At 38.3% G+C, this 21400-nt stretch overlaps 1 protein-coding gene across 1 annotated transcript in view; it reads left to right on the forward strand.

The window, feature by feature from the left end:
• The window catches only part of CNTNAP5 (contactin associated protein family member 5), a 1040042-nt gene that overhangs the window by 182398 nt on the left and 836244 nt on the right, over nt 1–21400 (forward strand). The gene's annotated exons all lie outside the window — the stretch shown is intronic.

A 21400-nucleotide genomic window follows, 5' to 3' on the forward strand; every position in this document is an offset into this window, starting at 1 on the left:
TTAACTACTGCTCTAAAAGTAGTAGTTTTGTATAGGTTACTTTGGGGCTTCCCAGGTGGCTCAGTAGTAAAGAATCCGCCTGCCAACACAGGAGACACAGGTTCGATCCCTGTGTCCAGAAGATCCCCTGGAGTAGGAAATGGCAACCTGTTATAATATTCTTGCTGGGAAAATCCCATGGACAGAGGAGCCTGGCGAGCTGCAGCCCATGAGGTTGCAAATAGTTGGAAGCAACTAAGTACATGTGCAGGTTACTTTATCAAGTTAAAAGTGAAAATAAACATAGGTTACATGGTTGATTCAAAGGAGTTGAAACAGATTTATAAGGAAAAAATAATGTGTATTTTTCTTTTTTATTTAATGTCTTTTTAAAATTTTTCTTTAATTTCATCTAATACTAACATCTTGTGCTTTCTTCCTAAAGCAAAATAAACAACGATGAAGTACTAATTAGTATTTATAAGATAATAGTCTTAACTTACTCTTTTATTCAGAATTAAAATTCTTGATATATCCAGATGCATAAAATATAGTAATGACATGTTCACTGTTAAATCAATAAATTTTTATAAAGTCTAAACTAGACACAGAGATTGTTCTATAATTTTAATACTCTAACATCTGAAGATTCCCAAGAAATAATTTTAACCATCTGTAAATAAGATTATCCAAGTCATACCACATTAGATATGTTGTTGACATGCAACATGTGCAGCAAAAGAGTATTGATTTCTCAGTATGAATGAATATACCTCTCTTGATTTGTTATAATGGGAGGAGAATGACTCTGATTCATCACTGAAATGAATTATTTTGAAATAAGCAGAAGAAATGTAATATTTTATGACTAGAAAGTAAATCTCCCAATTGTAATAAAACCCAATTTATATGAGGAATAAAAAGAAAGAAAGAAAAGATGGAAGAAAGAAAGGAATGGAAAGAAAATACATTTTAACCAGCATTGTATAATTTCCTTGGGCCTCCTGATATTGGAGGAGATGTTAATATTTAAAGGCACTTCAGTTGATGTTATCTGGAAGGGAGAAGGTTGAAATCATCTTCCATTATTCCAAGGGATGGACTATATAAAATAATAAGCTTGTGTTCTTTGAAGGAAGCGAACAGTAAAACTTGACACAGAGCAAAAGAATTTGGACTCTATATTTATACATTCACTCAGCACAGAGGTCCTGAGTGCCTTTGAGCAGAGATCTGTACATGAGAACACGGTGAAGATGAAGATGTGGGTGTTGTTCACGTGAATTTACAGTCAAGGTTAAGAGACAGGTGTATTTCCAAATTTGACAATGAAATAGGCTAGCTGACACAGACCATCAAAGGATAGTAGAGATCACAGAAGGATAACACCTAATCATACTGGCCTGCCACAGGTTCAAAACTTTTGAAAGTAAAACATCCCCTTAAATAAACACACAGAGTAAGGTATGAGCAGATTGTTCCCATCCAACTGGTCTCCAGTGAACTAGCACTGGTGGTCTGCCTTCTCTCTTCTGATACTCCTGGGGTGAGTAATCATAATGAAAGCTCTGAGGAAACACTGCTTACTTGGGTTGTTGAGGTGGAAAAGACGTCAAGGGCTTCCAGGAAGGAAAAAACATCATTTGAGGGCCCAGGAAGTATGAAAAAAAAAGTTCCAGTCAGATAATGGACAGCTATTTTATGGGCTGATAAAAGAAAGGGGAGAAAACAGAGAGATTTGACCAATAAGGTATACAGGGCTATACTAAAAAATTGAACTTTTTTTAAGCTGTGAGGGGATTCCCTGATAGCTCAGCTGGTAAAGAATCTGCCTGCAATGCAGGAGACCTGGATTTGATCCCTAGGTTGGGAAGATCCCCTGGAGAAGGGAATGGTTACCCACTCCAGTATTCTGGACTAGAGAATTTCATGGACTGTAAAGTCCATGGGGTAACAAAGAGTCAGACACAACTGAGCAACTTTCACTCACTCACTAAGCTGTGAGGATTGATGGATGAATAACATCGGTTATATGAAGACACACAAAGAATAAACTGCTAGCTTGTGACTTAGGGCAATTATAAAACTCCCTTCCTTGGGATGCTTTAAGGATGCGTGGCTTCTTTTGGGTTCTGTTAATGGAAAGCATGCAGAGGAGATACAAGGGCTGCGGTGTGGGGAGTGAGGTCACATTCCATCCCTGCCTGTTGCTGCTACAGTTGTTTTTGTCCTTAGAGAAGACTGTCCCTCCTGCTCTCTCCTTCCCCTGCAGTTGCCCTTTGAGCCTTGGATCCTCACCTCTCCCTGGCCTAAGGTGGTCCAGAATGCTGTGTGGATTTCCCCTCCTCTCCCCACACTGCACAGACAGTCCTTTTTATTACATTTTCTGTGTGTCTGAGTATGCTGTCTGGCTTCCTGTAGAAACTCAGACTGATATTGGTGTCTAAGGACTGTCTCAGTTCAGTTCAGTCACTCAGTCATGGCCGACTCTTTGTGACCCCATGGACTGCAGCATGCCAGGCCTCCCTGTCCATCACCAGTTCCTGGAGCTTACTCAAACTCATGTCCATTGAGAAGTGATGCCATCCAAAGATCTCACCCTCTGTTGTGCCCTTCTGCCTTTCCCAGCATCAGGGTGTTTGCAATGAGTCAGCTCTTTGCATCAGGTGGCCAAAGCATTGGAGTTTCAGCTTCAACATAGGTCCTTCCAATGAACATTCAGACTGATTTCCTTTAGGATAGACTGGCTGCATCTCCTTGCAGTCCAAGGGATTTCAAGAGTCTTCACCAACACCACAGTTCAAAAGCATCAGTTACTGGCTGCTCAGCTTTCTTTATAGTCCAACTCTCACATCCATACATGGCTACTGGAAAAACCATAGCCTTGGCTACATGGACCTTTGTTACCAAAGTAATGTCTCTGCTTTTTAATATGCTGTCTAGACTGGTCATGGAGAAGACAATGGCACCCCACTCCAGTACTCTTACCTGGAAAATCCCATGGACGGAGGAGCCTGGTAGGCGGCAGTCCATGGGGTTGCACAGAGTTGGACACGACTGAGTGACTTCACTTTCACTTTTCACTTCATGCATTGGAGAAGGAAATGGCAACCCACTCTAGTGTTCTTGCCTGGAGAATCCCTAGGACGGGGAAGCCTGGTGGGCTGCTGTCTCTGGGGTTGCACAGAGTCGGACACGACTGAAATGACTTAGCAGCAGCAGCAGCAGGCTGCTCAGAACTTTTCTTCCAAGGAGTAAGAGTCTTTTAATTTCATGGATGCAATCACCATCTGCAGTGATTTTGGAGACCCCCAAAATAAAGTCTGCCACTGTTTTCACTGTTTCTCCATCTATTTGCCATGAAGTGATGGGACTGGATACCATGATCTTTGTTTTCTGAATGTTGAGCTTTAAGCCAACTTTCCCACTCTCTTCTTTGAATTTCATCAAGAGGCTCTTTAGTTCTTTTTCACTTTCTGCCATAAGAGTGGTGTCATCTGTCTATCTGAGATTATTGATATTTCTCCCAGCAATCTTGATTCCAGCTTGTGCTTCATCCAGCTCAGCATTTCTCAGGATGTACTCTGCATATAAGTTAAATAAGCAGGGTGACAATATACAGCCTTGACGTACTCCTTTTCCTATTTGGAACCAGTCTGTTGTTCCATGTTCAGTTCTAACTAACTGTTGCTTCCTGACCTGCATACGGGTTTCTCAAGAGGCAGGTCAGGTGGTATGGTATTCCAGTCTCTTTCAGAATTTTCCATATTTTATTGTGATCCACATAGTCAAAGGCTTTGGTACAGTCAACAAAGCAGAAATAGATGTTTTTCTGGAACTCTCTTGCTTTTTCAATGATCCAGAAGATATTGGCAATTTGATCTCTGAATCCTCTGCCTTTTCTAAAACCAGCTTGAACATCTGGAAGTTCACGGTTCACATAGTGTTGAAACCTGGCTTGGAGAATTTTGAGCCTTATTTTACTAGCACGTGAGATGAGTGCAATTGTGCGGTAGTCTGAGCATTCTTTGGCATTGTCTTTCTTAGGGATTGGAATGAAAACTGACCTTTTCCAGTTCTGTGGCCACTGCTGAGTTTTCCAATTTGCTGGCATATCGAGTGCAGCACTTTCACAGAATCATCTTTCAGGATTTGAAATAACTCAACTGGAATTCCATCACCTCCACTAGCTTTGTTCACAGTGATGCTCCCTAAGGCCCACTTGACTTCACATTCCAGGATGTCTGGCTCTAAGTGAGTGATCACACCATCGTGATTATCTTGGTCATGAAGATCTTTTTTTGTACAGTTCTTCTGTGTATTCTTGTCACATCTTCTTAATATCTTCTGCTTCTGTTAGGTCCCTACCATTTCTGTCCTTTATTGAGCCCATCTTTGCATAAAATGTTCCCTTGGTATCTCTAATTTTCTTGAAGAGATCTAGGACTGTCTAGGATATCTTAAAGTGTCAAAACTGAACTCTCCATTGGTAAGCTTTTGTATCATCTCAGTTGATCTCAATTTACCCTTCCAGTGTCAAACCAAAACCCTTGGAGTTCTCTCAACTACCCTCTTTCTCCTACATGCCCCATGCTCTTTGTTAGATAATCACATTGACTCTCTCTTCAAAATGCATCCAGAGTCTTGCCTCTTCTCACCAGCCCCTTGGCTGTCATTTTGTTTCAAGCCATTACAGTCGTACCTTGCATGATCTTCTTGAACTGAACATGGCCACTGCCCAGTACAACAGTTATGTAACTGCCTTAAAATATAAAGTAGATCATGTTATCCCTCACAACCTCCCACCACTGGCTTCCATATTACTCAAAGTAAAATTCCAGGCCCTTAGTGACCAACAAGCTCTCACAATCTGGCCAGTGATTTCATGGACCTCACACCCCATGTTCTTCACTCTCACTTGGCTTGTCCCAACAGCTACAGTTTGCTGGGCTTTTGTCCATCCGTTCCTGTACCTGCATGTTCTTCCCTTAGATATTATCTGGGCTACCATCCTCGACTCTGGTCAGATGTTATGATCATAAGAAGTCCTATTCAATCCACCTGATTTAATATCCTGTCTCATCTCTCACTTCCCCTAATATGCCACCCTCTCCTTGTGTGGTTCTCTTTTTTCTTTGTTTCCTAGCTTTTATCATTTTCAAACATGCATTGTATACTAGTTCCCTAGGGCTGCCATAACAAATTACCAAAAACTGGTTGGCTTAAAATAACAGAACTTTATTGTCTCACAGTTCCAGAGGATAAAAGTCCAAAATCAAGGTGTAAGCAGCTGTGCTCCCTCTGAAATATCTAGGGGAGAAGCCTCCCTACCACTTCCGGCTTCTGGCAGCACCAGATCTTCCTTGGCTGTGGATCAAAACTCCAATCTTTTTCTTTGTCTTCACGTGGTTGTCTTCTGGGTGTCTATGAGCCTCTATGTCTCCACATGACATTGTCCCTGTGTGTCAGTGTATGTGTGTCAAAATTTACCTCTTTTTATAAGAATACCAGTTATAGTGGATTAAAGCTCACCCTCCATGTGCTTCTCTTAATTTAAATAAATCAAATTTGCAACGACTCTATTTCAGAATGTCGTGTACTCAGTTCCTGAGGGGTCCACATATCTTTCTCTTTTATTGGTGGGCTAGGTGAGGAGACACGATTCAACCTCCACCCCATGGTTTACCCTATATTTTATTATGTCCATTATTTATTGTCTGTCTCCACTGGCCAAGAGTTAGGATTTTTCAGGCCAGGAATCTTTGTCTCTTTTGTTCACTGATGTATCCCAAGCATTCAAGGCTGTATGGGCCCACAACAGGTTCTCAATAGAAATTTGTTCAATAAAGGAAAAGTTTGAAGTATAGGACATAATGATATTTCACTCAGCCAGCACGGGGGGAAAAATTTGTCTGTGAAGCTCTGGTCCTGATTGGACTCGTGGAATCCACATTCTACCCTAATAGTTTCTTTTCCCTGTTCTATAGCTTGTTTATGAAATTTGAAGCTCTTGTTTTTAAACCAATCCCTATTAAATATTCTCAGTTTCAGACCTAGAGTTTCACTCTCCAGCACATGGTTGATCTGTACCTTGGAAAGGAAGGGAGAGTGGGGAGGGAGGAGACTGGGATGGAGGGAGACATGCGAGGTTGCTAAACCTCCGCCCTGAGCAGACCTCAGCAAAGAACAGAAGTGAAGCCCAGCAGGACCATGTGTGGAACTGGCCTTCACCAGCTCCAGGTCATAAGTGGCCTAATCAACCTTGGCCCCGAATCTCTCTGGCTATAGCTTTGTGCCTGTTCACTGCACATGGCCCCACCTCTCTCTTGCCCAGTGCCTGCGAGTGCATCCAGGTCTCTTTATGATTTCCAGGACACAGCTGCTGTAACATCATTTCCAATTGCCTCCAATCCCCCCACCATTTTTGTTCTCTTTGGGTTACTGAGCCTTTCCAACACATGGTTCATGAACACACTCTTTACACTGTCCCCAGATGATCCAGCCAGCTATGAGGGGGCACAAACAGGAGCAACCAGCTGTCATATATGTGAATGAAACCCAAATTGCATGTGTTACAGATTCAAACGGGATCTACTGAGACAGGTGCATCTCTTCATATGACCCGATGGGGCCTGGTTTCTCTCATTTAGAACATGCAGTCATTAGACAAGGAGGCACACAATGGCCCTCTATCTGCTTTCTTTAAAGGCTGCAAGTAATTTCAAATATTTGAAAGTAGTTTATGTCCATTTATTAAACCAGTGACAAAACTATCTCATCGGAAATAAAAGCATATTTTTAAAAATTTACTTAGAATAATTTAGTTATATTACTAACTTCATAACAATAATATAATATTATATAACATATAATGCAACATATGTAATATAATCATATATATAACAGTACATATTATATGTAACATTATTAAATCAGTGACAAATACATCTCATTTGGAAATAGAAGCACATTTAAAAAAAATTTACCTAGAACAACTTGGCTATAATTTTATGTGTGTGTGTTAGCTACTCAATTCTGTCGAACTCTTTGCCACCCAAGGACTATAGTTAACCAGGCTCCTCTGTCCATGGAATTCTCCAGGCAAGAATACTGGAGTGTGTTGCCATTCCATTTAAATTACAAAAAAAAAATCTAGAATAAATTAGTTATGACTTTATAACAATAACATAATAAAAGTTATATAATATAGCATATATAAGTATATGGAATATATAAATGTATACTATATTTAAGATATTATTAAACCAGTGACAAATCTATTATGTATTGTTTGAAAATAAAAGCATAGGAAGAATAAATATAGTGAAAATGAGTATACTACCCAAAGCAATTTATAGATTCAATGCAATCCCTATCAAGCTACCAACAGTATTCTTCACAGAGCTAGAACAAATAATTTCACAATTTGTATGGAAATACAAAAAACCTCCAATAGCCAAAGCTATCTTGAGAAAGAAGAATGGAACTGGAAGAATCAACCTATCTGACTTCAGGCTCTACTACAAAGCCACAGTCATCAAAACAGTATGGTACTGGCACAAAGACAGAAATATAGATCAATGGAACAAAATAGAAAGCCCAGAGATAAATCCTTGCACATATGGACACTTTATCTTTGACAAAGGAGGCAAGAATATACAATGGATTAAAGACAATCTCTTTAACAAGTGGTGCTGGGAAAACTGGTCAACCACTTGTAAAAGAATGAAACTAGAGCACTTTCTAAGACCATACACAAAAATAAACTCAAAATGGATTAAAGATCTAAACCTAAGACCAGAAACTATAAAACTCCTAGAAGAGAACATAGGCAAAACACTCTCCGACATACATCATAGCAGGATCCTCTATGACCCAACTCCCAGAATATCAGAAATAAAAGCAAAAATAAACAAATGGGACCTAATTAAACTTAAAAGCTTCTGCACAACAAAGGAAACTATAAGCAAGGTGAAAAGACAACATTCAGAATGGGAGAAAATAATAGCAAATGAAGCAACAGACAAACAACTAATCTCAAAAATATACAAGCAACTCCTACAGCTCAATTCCAGAAAAATAAATGACCCAATCAAAAAATGGGCCAAAGAACTAAATAGACATTTCTCCAAAGAAGACATACAGATGGCTAACAAACACATGAAAAGATGCTCAACATCACTCATTATCAGAGAAATGCAAATCAAAACTACCATGAGGTACCATTTCACACCAGTCAGAATGGCTACGATCCAAAAGTCTACAAGCAATAAATGCTGGAGAGGGTGTGGAGAAAAGGGAACCCTCTTACACTGTTGGTGGGAATACAAACTAGTACAGCCACTATGGAGAACAGTGTGGAGATTCCTTAAAAAACTGGAACTAGAACTGCCTTATGATCCAGCAATCCCACTGCTGGGCATATACACTGAGGAAACCAGAAGGGAAAGAGACACGTGTACCCCAATGTTCATCGCAGCACTGCTTATAATAGCCAGGACATGGAAGCAACCTAGATGTCCATCAGCAAATGAATGGATAAGAAAGCTGTGGTACATATACACAATGAAGTATTACTCAGCCATTAAAAAGAATACATTTGAATCAGTTCTAATGAGGTGGATGAAACTGGAGCCTATTATACAGAGTGAAGTAAGCCAGAAAGAAATACACCAATACAGTATACTAACGCATATATATGGAATTTAGAAAGATGGTAACAATAACCCTGTATACGAGACAGCAAAAGAGACACTGATGTATAGAACAGTCTTTTGGACTCTGTGGGAGAGGAAGAGGCTGGGATGATTTGGGAGAATGGCATTGAAATATGTATAATATCATATATGAAACGAGTCACCAGTCCAGTTTCAATGCACGATACTGGATGCTTGGGGCTGGTGCACTGGGATGACCCAGAGGGATGGTATGGGGAGGGAGGAGGGAGGAGGGTTCAGGATGGGGAACACATGTATACCTGTGGCAGATTCATTTTGATATATGGCAAAACTAATACAATATTGTAAAGTTAAATAAAACTAAAAAAAAAGAAAAAAGAAAATAAAAGCATATTTTTAAAAACTTAGAATTATTTAGTTATAACTTTGTAGTTTTATTGAAATAATATAATAATATATAATGTAACATATAATAATATATATTATATATAACATAGTATATATTACATATGGCATTATATATATATCATATATAACATTATGCAAAGGACATATACAAAGCCATTATGTATAATTATATATATTACACAATACAAAAGTATCATTATAACAGTCATGAAAGCTCCATTAATTTTGGCATTAATCTTTCAGAAAATAATATGTTTTAATATTGGGCACAATGGGCAAAAATATAGAGATGAATGACAGGACAGCAGAAGTTGTTTGAAATATCCCAATTCAGAAGGGGATTGTTGCTAAAATATGTGAGAAATCCTGCACAACACAATTAATGACTAAAAGGACAACCACTCCAAAAGAAAAAGGACAAATATAGATCATAGTCACTTTCAGAAGAAAAATTCACAAAACATAAAAAGCATCTGAAAAGAAGCTCAATCTTTTTTAAAAATTAGTAATGTAAATTTAAACAATGAGATGTCATAACATTTTATTACTCTGCAAAGAGGTCAACCTCTGTGCAAGTCCAAGGGTTGGAGTCGGTGGGTAGCTTTGACAGTAAGGACTGGTTTGTCCATGCTGGAGACCTAGCTGCTGGGGACACCCACACCATTGTGACCCTGGAGTCCTCTTTTGGAAATTCTCATTCAGGCCCCTGGAGGGACACTCCTGTAAATACTTAGTTTAGTGTTTTTTAAGGCTTCAGGGAGGGACTTCCCTGGTGGCTCAGATAATCAAAATCTGCCTACAGTGCAGGAGATTGGGGTTCAGTGTAGTTCAGGAAGATCCTTGTGGAGAAGGAAATGGCTGTATCCACTCCAGTATTCTTGCCTGGAGAATTCTATGGACAGAGGAACCTGGCAGACAACAGTCCAGAGTTCGACATGACTGAGCGACTAACACTTTTCACGGCCCCAGGGAACATATGGGAGGCTTAGCACCCCTCGGGGTTGCCGTTTCCTCCTCCAATGCATGAAAGTGAAAAGTCAAAGTGAAGTCACTCAGTCATTTCTGACTCCTAGCGACCCCATGGACTGCAGCCCACCAGGCTCCTCCGTCCATGGGATTTTCCAGGCAAGAGTACTGGAGTGGGGTGCCATTGCCTTCTCCATCACTGCCAGAGTAGGAGATAAAATAAAAATACTGTCAATGAACCCCCTAGAGGGCAGCAAACTTGTTCTATAATTGGCCTGAAAGTAAGTACTTCTGGCTCTCTGGGCCAGAGGGTCTTTTTTTGCTGTTGCTCAGCACTGCCACTGAAGCAGAAGACACAGCCCCATGGATGAGACCCAAGCAGATGGATATGGCTGTGATCCAGTAAAATGTCATTTACAAAAACAGGCAGCAGGCTGGGTCTGGCCTGGGCTATAGCTTGTCCATTCCTAGATAATGTAATTTTGCTTACAATAACTGTTGATACATGTACATATAGTTTAAAAAATAATTTAGTGAGACTAAATGTAATAAAATATACACATCAATCACATAAGAATGATTGCTTCTGTAGAATGGAGAAGGGAACATGGGTGATATAAAAGAGAATAAGATATGGGAGGGACAAAATAATAAGGGAACCTAAAATTAGGAATATCATTAACTCAAGTTTCTGTGCCTAGGATCAATTTATTTCTTTCTAGGCGAGGGCAAACAAGCTATGAGTTGGAATAAGCAGATTTAATTTGCTCTCAGTTTTTCAAAATCAGAGATAATTTGCAAAGTGCAGCCAAGTTGCCCACTGTGAGTTAACATGGAATGTGGGCCGCTGGCTTGACGATGCACGTAATTGCCGCAGGGCATCACAGTACTTCATGTAAAGTCATTTTTACTGCCCTTTTGAGAAATAAATGGCACTAGATAAAAATAGCTGCTTTTTTTTGGGGGGGGGGGCAGGAAATCATGATTTGAAAAATGTCCAAAGGAAGAAGAAAATTGTCAAGCTACATATACAATGGCTTAAATTGTTCAAGATACTGCCTTCCATAAGGAAGAAGGGAGTGCTATTTTTAAGAAAATCTGTCTCTTTGTGAGATGGAGTAAAGGGTAAGTATATTAGGATGCTTCAAAGGAAGTTATTGGAGTCAACTTGAGATTTATATCTTGGATCTTCTACTTCATAGCTAAATTACTTAAACTTCACCAGCATCAGGTTCTTCATGCTATGATAAAGATATACCTTGAAGGATTGTTTTGAGGGTGATGCACTCAATTTCAAAAGTAAGATGATGGATGAACCTAGAGATTATCAAACTAAGTGAAGTAAGTCAGACAAAGAAAGACAAACACCATAAGATATCACTCATATGTGGAATCTAAAAAAATGACAAAAATAAACTTATCTATAAAACAGAAACAGCACAACATAGAAAACAAACCTATGGTGCCCAGAGGAAAATAGAGTGAGGGAAAAATTAGGAGTTTGAGAGTACCATAAACACACTTCTACATATAAAATAGATAATCAGCAAGGACCTACTGTATAGCACAGGTAACTCTACTCAATATTTTGTAATAACCTATATGGGAAAAGAGTCTGAAAAAAATAGATATATGACCATGTTTAACTAAATCATTTTGATGTACACCTAAAACTAACACAACATTGTAAATCAACTGTACTCCGATTAAATAAATAAATTTAAAAGTAGTAATAAAATTGGGATGAATGCACAGTAGTGCATTCGTACTGTGCACAGTAGTACTCTTAATGTAGTACTCTTACTGTGAAAGACTTGCTATGAGTTTGTATGAGTAGAAAGAAAGTGAAAGTCACTCAGTTGTGTCTGACTCTTTGCGACCCCCACGGACTATACAGTCCATGGAATTCTCCATGAATACTGAAGTGGGTAGCCTATCCCTTCTCCAGGGGATCTTCCTGACCCAGGAATCAAACTGGGGTCTCTTGCATTGCAGGCAGATTCTTTACCAACTGAGCTATCAGGAAAACCCAAGTTTTCGTTATAGTGTTCTCCTTATTTCCACGCAAAGTTGATGTCCTCAGTAACCCGTACTCATTTACTGAAAGATGATTGTTGCCACGAAAGATAGCATATATTGTGGAAGTACTACCAGTGTATTGCTCTTGAATCTCAGAGCGTCTAGAAAGCATTCCAGATCCCACTGTAAAATATTCATGTAACAACAACAGAAACATTTTTAAGAGATTAGCAGTTAATTAAACAATTAGTAAAAGGCAAAGGAAACAAACCATAATGGCCAAACTTCATTCAGGGTCATACGCAATATCTTCGTATAAAAATTCCTGTAATAAGCTGTAGACTGTCACCAGCTTTAGTCCTTCCCAGGCTTTTCTTAAAGATTCAGCCCCAGCCTGTATCACAGTGTCTTTTGGTGGTGAGATGGGCAGGATACACACACCTCTCAAAACGCCTCCAGGTGAAATGGTAGGTGGTCTGGATCAAGGACCTCTATGCAGCATCTCAGATTCCTATATCAGTTCTGAATAATTGATATACTTTCATCTGTACATTAAATATTTACTTCATCCTAGATGTTTTTATTAAATTGAGTGTAGATAAATACTATTGATAAATTATGTGAAATACAGGAATAATAACAATGTATACATATCTCTATGCCCCCATCTCAACTTAGAGAGAATGACATTATCATGTAGCAGTCTATTGGTCACACTTCATCTTCTCTTTCTTCCACTTTTGCAGATGCCCCACATTCTGATAAATGTTGCTTTGGTGGTTACCTTGCATTCCTTTAAAAAGCTTTTAGAACCTACAGTTCTCATTTAATTTTATGTGATTTTTAAACTTCATATAAATAAATCATTTTGCTACATTTTCTTCTAGGAGTTGATTTTTTAATTGGGAGTTTCACAGATGTTTCTGCATGTAGCTTCAGTGTGTTTTTAACAGGGTGATTTTCCTTTGTAATCACATACAAGTCTATTTATGCATTCTATTGTTAGTTGATATTTGTGTAACTTTTTGTTTTCTGCTACATGATGGTAAATAATGCTGTACTTACCATAGTGCATTTGGGAAGACAGGTGTTTAAAGTGTGCACCTAGCAAGGTGATTCAGTGGTCATAAATTGTACGTATCTTGACCTTGTTAATAATATACAAGTATTATCCAAAATGTTTGTATCAGTTTACAAGCAATTTGTAAGCACTCCTGTTTCTATTTATTTGCATCGACTTCTTATGGTAAGAAGTTTTGTTTTGTCTTAAAATTTAGGGAGCAGAATAGTTTTACATTTCCATTTTACTTCTCCTTTCCCTAAATAATAAATTTTTTCATTGTTCAATTTATGAGCCTTTGAGTTTCTATATATCTTTTTTGGGTTTCTTTTTTCTAGTTTCTTTTTTTAAGTTCTTATATTTTAAATATTTTGCTACTAGACCATCTGCCTTTTTAAAATCTATTTCTAGAAATTATTTATATATTAAAGATTCTAATATCATGTCAGTTATATGGTTGCCAAAACTTTTATTTTTATTCTATTTTATGTATTTTTTTAAATGAACACTTATCCATTTTTACATTGTGGAATTAATTCATTTCCTTGGTAATTTGAATTTTCTGTATTTTGTTTAAGAGAGAGTTTTCTACCTCAAAATCATAAAGACATTCTCTTATTATTTTTCTTTTTTTTTCTCATTCTGCCTTTTACATATAAAGCTTTAATCTTTGTTGTTGTTCAGTCCCTCAGTAATGTGCAACTCTGCAACCCCTGGACTGCAGCACTTCAGGCTTCCTTGTCATTCACTATCTCCCAGAGTTTGCTCAAACTCATGTCCATTGAGTCGATGATATCATCCAATTATCTCATTCTTTGTTGCCCCCTTCTCCTCTCGCCCTCTGTCCTTCCCAGCATCAGGGTCTTTTCCAATGAGCTGGCTCTTCACATCAGGTGACCAAAGTATTAGAGCTTCAGCTTCAGCATCAGTCCTTCCAATGAACATTCAGGGTTGATTTCCTTTAGAATTGACTGATTTGATCTCCTTGCTGTGCAAGGGACTCTCAAGAGTCTTCTCCAGCACCACAATTCAAAAGAATCAATTACTCAGCACTCAACCTTCTTTATGGTCCAACTCTCACATCTATCCATGCATGACTGCTGGAAAAACCATAGCTTTGATTATATGAACCTTGTCTGCAAAACAATGTCTCTGATTTTTATTATGCTATCTAGGTTTGTTATGGTTTTTCTTCCAAGTGGTAAGTGTCTTTTAATTTCATGGCTGCAGTCAACATCTGCAGTGATTTTGGAGCCCCCTGAAAGGAAAATCTGTCACTGTTCCCACTTTTTCCCTATCTATTTGCAATGAAATGATGGGACCAGATACCATGATCTTCGTTTTTTTGAATGTTGACTTTTAAGCCAGCTTCTTCACTCTCCTCTTTCACCTTCATCAAGAGGCTCTCTAGTTTCTTTTCACTTTTCTCCATAAGAGTGGTATCATCTGCATATCTGAGATTGTTGATATTTCTCCCACAATTTTGATTCCATCTGTGCTTCATCCAGCCTGACAATCTACATGATGTACTTTGCATATAAGTTAAATAAGCAGGGTGACATTATACAGCCTTGACACACTCCTTTCCCAGTTTTGAATCAGTCTGTTGTTTCACATCCATTCTAACTATTGTTTTTTGATCTGCATGCAGGTTTCTCAGGAGATAAGTAAGGTGGTCTGGTATTCCCAACTCTTTAAGAATTTTCCAAAGTTTGCTGTGAGCCACACAGTCAAAGGCTTTAGCATAGTCTATGAAGCAGAAGGGAGAAGGCAATGGCACCACACTCCAGTACTTTTGCCTAGAAAATCCCATGGACAGAGGAGCCTGGTAGGCTGCAGTCCACGGGGTCGCTAAGAGTCGGACACAACTGAGCGACTTCACTTTCACTTTTCACTTTCCTGCATTGGAGAAGGAAATGTCAACCCACTCCAGTGTTCTTTCCTGGAGAATCCCAGGGACGGGAAGCCTGGTGGGCTGCCATCTATGGGGTTGCACAGAGTCGGACACGAACTAAAGTGATGCAGCAGCATGAAGCAGAAGTAGATGTTTCTTTGAATTCCATTGCTTTTTTTTTTATGATCTAACAGATGTTGGCAATTTGATCTCTGGCTCCTCTACTTTTTCTACATCAGGCTAGTATATCTGGAAGCTTTCAGTTCATGTATTGTTGAAGCCTAGCTTGAAGGATTTTGAGCATTGCATTACTAGCAGGTGAAATGTGCAATTGTGTAGTAGTTTGAATATTCTTTGGCATTGCCTTCCTTTGGAAATGGAATAAAATCTGACCTTTTCCAGTCTGTGGCCACTGCTGGGTTTTCCAAATTTGCTGGCATACTGAGTGCAGCACTTTAACAGCATCATCTTTTAGGATATCAAATAGCTCAGGTGCAATTGCATCACTTCCACTAACTTTATTTGTAGTACTGCTTCCTAAGGCCCACTTGACTTTGCATTCCAAGACATCTGGCTTAGGTGAGTGATCACACAGTCATGGTTATCTGGGTCACTAAATCCTTTTCTGTATAGTTCTTCTGTGTATTTTGCTACATCTTAATATCTTCTGCTTCTGTTAGGTGATATATTATTTTGTGTGTGGAGTAAGTAGAGGTTCATCAATTTCATATATATCCAAATGGATATTTCTTTCAACATCATTTGTTGTAAAATCTATTCTTTCCTTACTGATCCATAGCAGCAGTTCTATAATGAATCAAGTATCCATATATTTCTGGGGCTGTGACTAGTTGATTGATGATTGGTTTTCTACTTATTAACTTATTTTTTGCATTGGTAATATTCTTTCTCACGCCAGTACTCACACTGTGTTAATTATAACAGATATTTATTAAGTATTTACAGACACCAGGGCACTCACTTTTTTCTTTTTCCGTTGGGAAAATCTTGCACATTATTGGGTCTCCACTCTTCTAAATAAGCTTTCAGTTTAGTTCAGTCACTCAGTCGTGTCCTACTCTTTGCGACCCCATGAGTTGCAGCATACCAGGCTTCCCTGTCTATCACCAACTCCCTGAGTTCACTCAAACTCATGTCCATCGAGTCAGTGATGCCATCCAGCCATCTCATCCTCTGTCATCCCCTTCTCCTCCTGCTCCCAATCCCTCCCAGCATCAGAGTCTTTTCCAGTGAGTCAACTCTTCACATGAGGTGGCCAAAGTATTGAAGTTTCAGCTTTAGCATCAGTCCTTCCAATGAACACCCAGGGCTGATCTCCTTTAGGATGCACTGGTTGGATCTCCTTGCAGTCCAAGGGACTCTCAAGAGTCTTCTCCAACATCACAGTTCAAAAGCATCAATTCTTCGGCGCTCAGCTTTCTTCACAGTCCAACTCTCACATCCATACATGACCACTGGAAAAACCATAGCCTTGACTAGATGGACCTTTGTTGGCAAAGTAATGTCTCTGCTTTTGAATACGCTATCTAGGTTGGTCATAACTTTCCTTCCAAGGAGTGTCTTTTAATTTCATGATTTTGGAGCCAAAAAAATAAAGTCTGACACTATTTCCACTGTTTCCCCATCTATTTCCCATGAAGTGATGTGACCAGATGCCATGATCTTAGTCTTCTGAATGTTGAGCCTTAAGCCAACTGTTTCACTCTCCTCTTTCACTTTCATCAAGAGACTTTTTATTCCTCTTCACTTTCTGCCATAAGGGTGGTGTCATCTGCATATCTAAGGTTATTGATATTTCTCACAGAAATCTTGATTCCAGCTTGTGCTTCTTCCAGTCCAGCGTTTCTCATGATGTACTCTGCATATAAGTTAAATAAGTAGGGTGACAATATATAGCCTTGATATACTCCTTTTCCTATTTGAAACCAGTCTGTTGTTCCATGCCCAGTTCTAACTGTTGCTTCCTGACCTGCATATAGGTTTCTCAAGAGGCAAATCAGATGGTCTGGTATTCCTATCTCTTTCAGAATTTCCCAGTTTATTGTGATCCACACAGTATTAGCTTATTAGAGGTTAAAAAGGGAAGGACAGAAGAGAGGGACAAAGGCAAAAACAATTCAGATGTGGAGTTTGGATTAATGTTTGAATAAATTTATAGATCTATTTAGGGACAATGGCAATTACCAAATTTACAATATTAAGCCTTCATATTCAGATATAATGAATTCCTTTTCATTTATCTGGGTCTTTTAAAATGCCTTTTAAACATTTTATAATTTTCTACATACTTTATTAGATTTATTCCCAGACTCTTGATACTAGTATAAATTTTGTTTTTAAAATCATATTTTCAATTATTTGCTGCTAAGGTTTATAAACAAAATTGATTTTTATACATTGATTTTCCTTCTAGCAACTTGACTAATGCTCTTATTAATTCTAATAATTTCTCTGTAGATGGTTTAGTGTTTTCTAAGTTTACAATCATATTACTGGCAGATAATGAGAGTTATTCTCTCTCTCCTTTCCAATGATGAAAAATTTTCTTTCTTTTTCTTTCCACAATATTGTAACTGGGCTTTGTGTGGAGTAAGAATTGTTCATCATGGCCATGTTTGTCTTAGAAATAATACTACAGGAATGCTTTCAGTTGTTCATTGTTAAAGATAATGCTTGCTCTGTGGTGAGAAACTCCCGTTAGAATCAGAATTAGCCTGAAATCTAAGGAAATGTGAGTCTAATGAAAAGTTAAAAGCAAGTAAAGACGGGAAAAAATGATGCTCTGACTGTATAATATGCCAACAAATTCGTATTCAGAATATATGATAAACTTCTGAAAATCAGCAAGATAAAACAAACAACACATAAACAAACAACAACAGCAAAAAAAAGAAAAGCAAACAAAAATTGGCAAAAAGTAGAAATAGTCACCTTGTTCAAGAAGAAATTTAAATGGTCAATAGAATATTAAAAAGACACCCTCCCGTAATCTAGGAAACACTATTTACCTGACATGTTGGTAAAAATAAAACATCTATAATATCAAGTGTTCAGAAATATGTGGAAGGAAGAGAAGTTTTCTTATATTGCTGGCAGTGGATATAAATTGACACAATCACTTTGAAGAATGATATGACAATTTCTGATAAAAATTAAAATACACATATATTATTATCCAGAATTCTTATTTCTGGATATACTCACACATTTACATAAGGATGTTTATTAAATAGTATTTGTAATAGCATAAAATAACCTAAATTCAATAGAAATGTGGATATTCACATATTCACAAATGTTGAATATTCACATGATCAAAAAGCTCAAACAAAGCTTTAAAAGATTGAGTTAGATTTAAGCTTGTGATTGTGGGCAGATGAAAACATAAATTTTGACTGGAAATTTAAATTTCAGAATAATTTAACACTGACTTTCAATTTTATAAGGTTAAGTTTCATTTTGTTTTATAAAATTCCAAAAGATCCTGAAATTCAGAAATTTATGAGACAATTTAAGTTTGGGAAACCATAGCTTCTTTTTCTTTTATTCTACCCCTCTTCCTCCCTTTCTTCTTTCTTTTCCACTGTTTCTCCTTCTTTCTTTCTTTCTAATCTTTTTCCATTCTTTCTTCTTTCTTTTGTTTGGAGACTGGGCTCGGGTACAGAGGTAGAGGCTGGTGAGTGAGTTGCCATACAGGGGATAATCAACAGAGAATTGAATTGAATATATGTAATAATTCAAAATTGACACTAGAGCTATACTGAAAAATAAGTTGTGTCAGCACAAACCCCACAAAAGCAATATGATGGTCATTCTGAGAGCTCTCCAAGGAAGGCCTTGGTTTTTAAATGCAGTTTTCATGTCAGCATTTTTTCAGTACTATAAAGTTAAAAAATGAGTTAAGTTCAGTCACTCAGTCATGTCCAACTCTTTGCGAGCCCCATGGACTGCAGAACTCCAGGCCTCCCTGTCCATCGCCAACTTCTGGAATTTACCCAAACTCATGTCCATTGAGTTGGTGATGCCATCCAACCACCTCATCCTCTGTCATCCACTTCTCCTCCAGCCTTCAATCTTTCCTAGCATCAGGGTCTTCTCCAATGAGTCAGTTCCTCAAATCAGGTGGCCAAAATATTGGAGTTTCACCTTCAGCATCAGTCCTTCCAATAAATATTAAGGACTGATTTCCTTTAGGATGGAATGGTTGCATCTCCTTGCTGTCCAAAGGATTCTCAAGAGTCTGCTCCAACACCATAGTTCAAAAGCATCACTTCTTTGGCTTTGGCATAGTCAATAAAACAGAAGTAGATGTTTTTCTGGAATTCTCCTGCTTTTTCAAAGATCCAACGGATGTTGGCAATTTGATCTCTGGTTCCTTTGCCTTTTCTAAACTCAGCTTGAATATCTGGAAGTTCATGGGGGTTCATGTACTGTTGAAGCTCCTCTGACCATGGGATTTTCCAGGCAAGAATACTGGAATGCATTGCCATTTCCTTCTCCAGAAGATCTTCCTGACCCAGGGATTGAACTCCAGTCTCCTGCATTGCAGGCTGATGCTTTACCATCTGAGCCACCAGGGAAGCCCATACTGTTGAAGCCTGGCTTGGAGAATTTTGAGTTGTTTTTTTTTGGTAGCATGTGAAATGAGTGCAATTGTGTGGTAGTCTGAACATTCTTTGGCCTTGCCTTTCTTTGGGATTGGAATGAAAACTGACCTTTTCCAGTCTTGTGGCCACTGCTGAGTTTTCCATATTTGCTGGCATATTGAGTGCAGCACTTTCACAGCACCAACTTTTAGGATTTGAAATAGCTCAACTGAAATTCCATCATCTCCACTAGCTTTGTTCATAGTGATGCTTCCTAAGGTCCACTTGACCGCATTCCAGGATGTCTGGCTCTAGGTGAGTGATCAGACCATTGTGATTATCTGGGTCATGAAGATCTTTTTGATCTAGTTCTTCTATGTATTCTTGCCACCTCTTCTTAATATCCTCTGCTTCTATTAGGTCCATACCATTTATGTCTTTTATTGTGCCCATCTTTGCATGAAAATTTCACTTGTTATCTCTAATTTTCTGGAAGAGATCTCTAGTCTTTCCCATTCTATTGTTTTCCTCTATTTCTTTGCATTGATCAATGAGGAAGGCTTTCTTATATCTCCTTGCTATTCTTTGGAACTCTGCATTCAAATGGGTATATTTTTCCTATTCTCCTTTATCTTTCACTTCTTTTCTTTTTGTTGCTGCTTGTAAGGCCTCCTCAGACAATCATTTTGCCTTTTTGTATATCTTTTTCTTGGGGATTGTCTTGATCACTGCCTCCTGTACAATGTCAAGAACCTCTGTCCATAGTTCTTAAGGCACTCTGTCTATCAGATCTAATCCCTAATAGATCTAATCTATTTGTCACTTCCCTGTATAGTCATAAGGGATTTGATATAGGTCATACCTGAGTTATCTAGTGGTTTTCCCTACTTTCTTCAATTTAAATCTGAATTTGGCAATAAGGAGTTAATGATCTGAGTCACAGTCAGCTCCCAGTCTTGTTTTTGCTGACTGTATAGAACTTCTCCATCCTTGGCTGCAAAGAATATAATCAATCTGATTTTGGTATTGACCATCTGGTGATGTCCATATGTAGAGTCTTCTCTTGTGTTGTTGGAAGAGGGTGTTTGCTATGACCAGTGTGTTCTTTTGGCAAAATTCTGTTAGCCTTTTCCCTGCTTCATTCTTTACTCCAAGGCCAAATATGCCTGTTACTCCAGGTATTTCTTGACATCTTATTTTTGCATTCCAGTCCCCTATGATGAAAAGGACATCTTTTTTGGGTGTTAGTTCTAAAAGGTCTTGTAGGTCTTTATAGAACTGTTCAACTTCAACTTCTTCAACATTACTGGTCAGGGCATAGATTTGGATTACTGTGATATTGAATGGTTTGCCTTGGAAATGAACAGAGATCATTCTGTTGTTTTTGAGATTGCATCCAAGTACTGCATTTTGGACTGTTTTGTTGACTATGATGGCTACTCCATTTCTTCTAAGGGACTCTTGTCTACGGTAGTAGATATAATGGTCATCTGAGTTAAATTCACCCATTCCAATCCATTTTAGTTCACTGATTCCTAAAATGTCTATGTTCACTCTTGTTATCTCCTATTTAACCACTTTAAATCTGCCTTGACTCATGGACCTAACATTCCAGGTTCCTATGTGATATTGCTCTTTACAGCATCGGACTTTACTTCCATCACCAGTCACATCCACAGCTGGGTGTTGTTTTTACTTTGTCTCCATCTCTTCAGTCTTTCTGGAGTTATTTCTCCACTGATCTCCTGTAACATATTGGGTACCTGCCAACCTCGGGAGTTCGTCTTTC

The sequence above is a fragment of the Bos taurus genome, chromosome 2 (assembly GCF_002263795.3).
Source record: "Bos taurus isolate L1 Dominette 01449 registration number 42190680 breed Hereford chromosome 2, ARS-UCD2.0, whole genome shotgun sequence".
In the NCBI taxonomy this organism is placed as follows: domain Eukaryota; kingdom Metazoa; phylum Chordata; class Mammalia; order Artiodactyla; family Bovidae; genus Bos; species Bos taurus.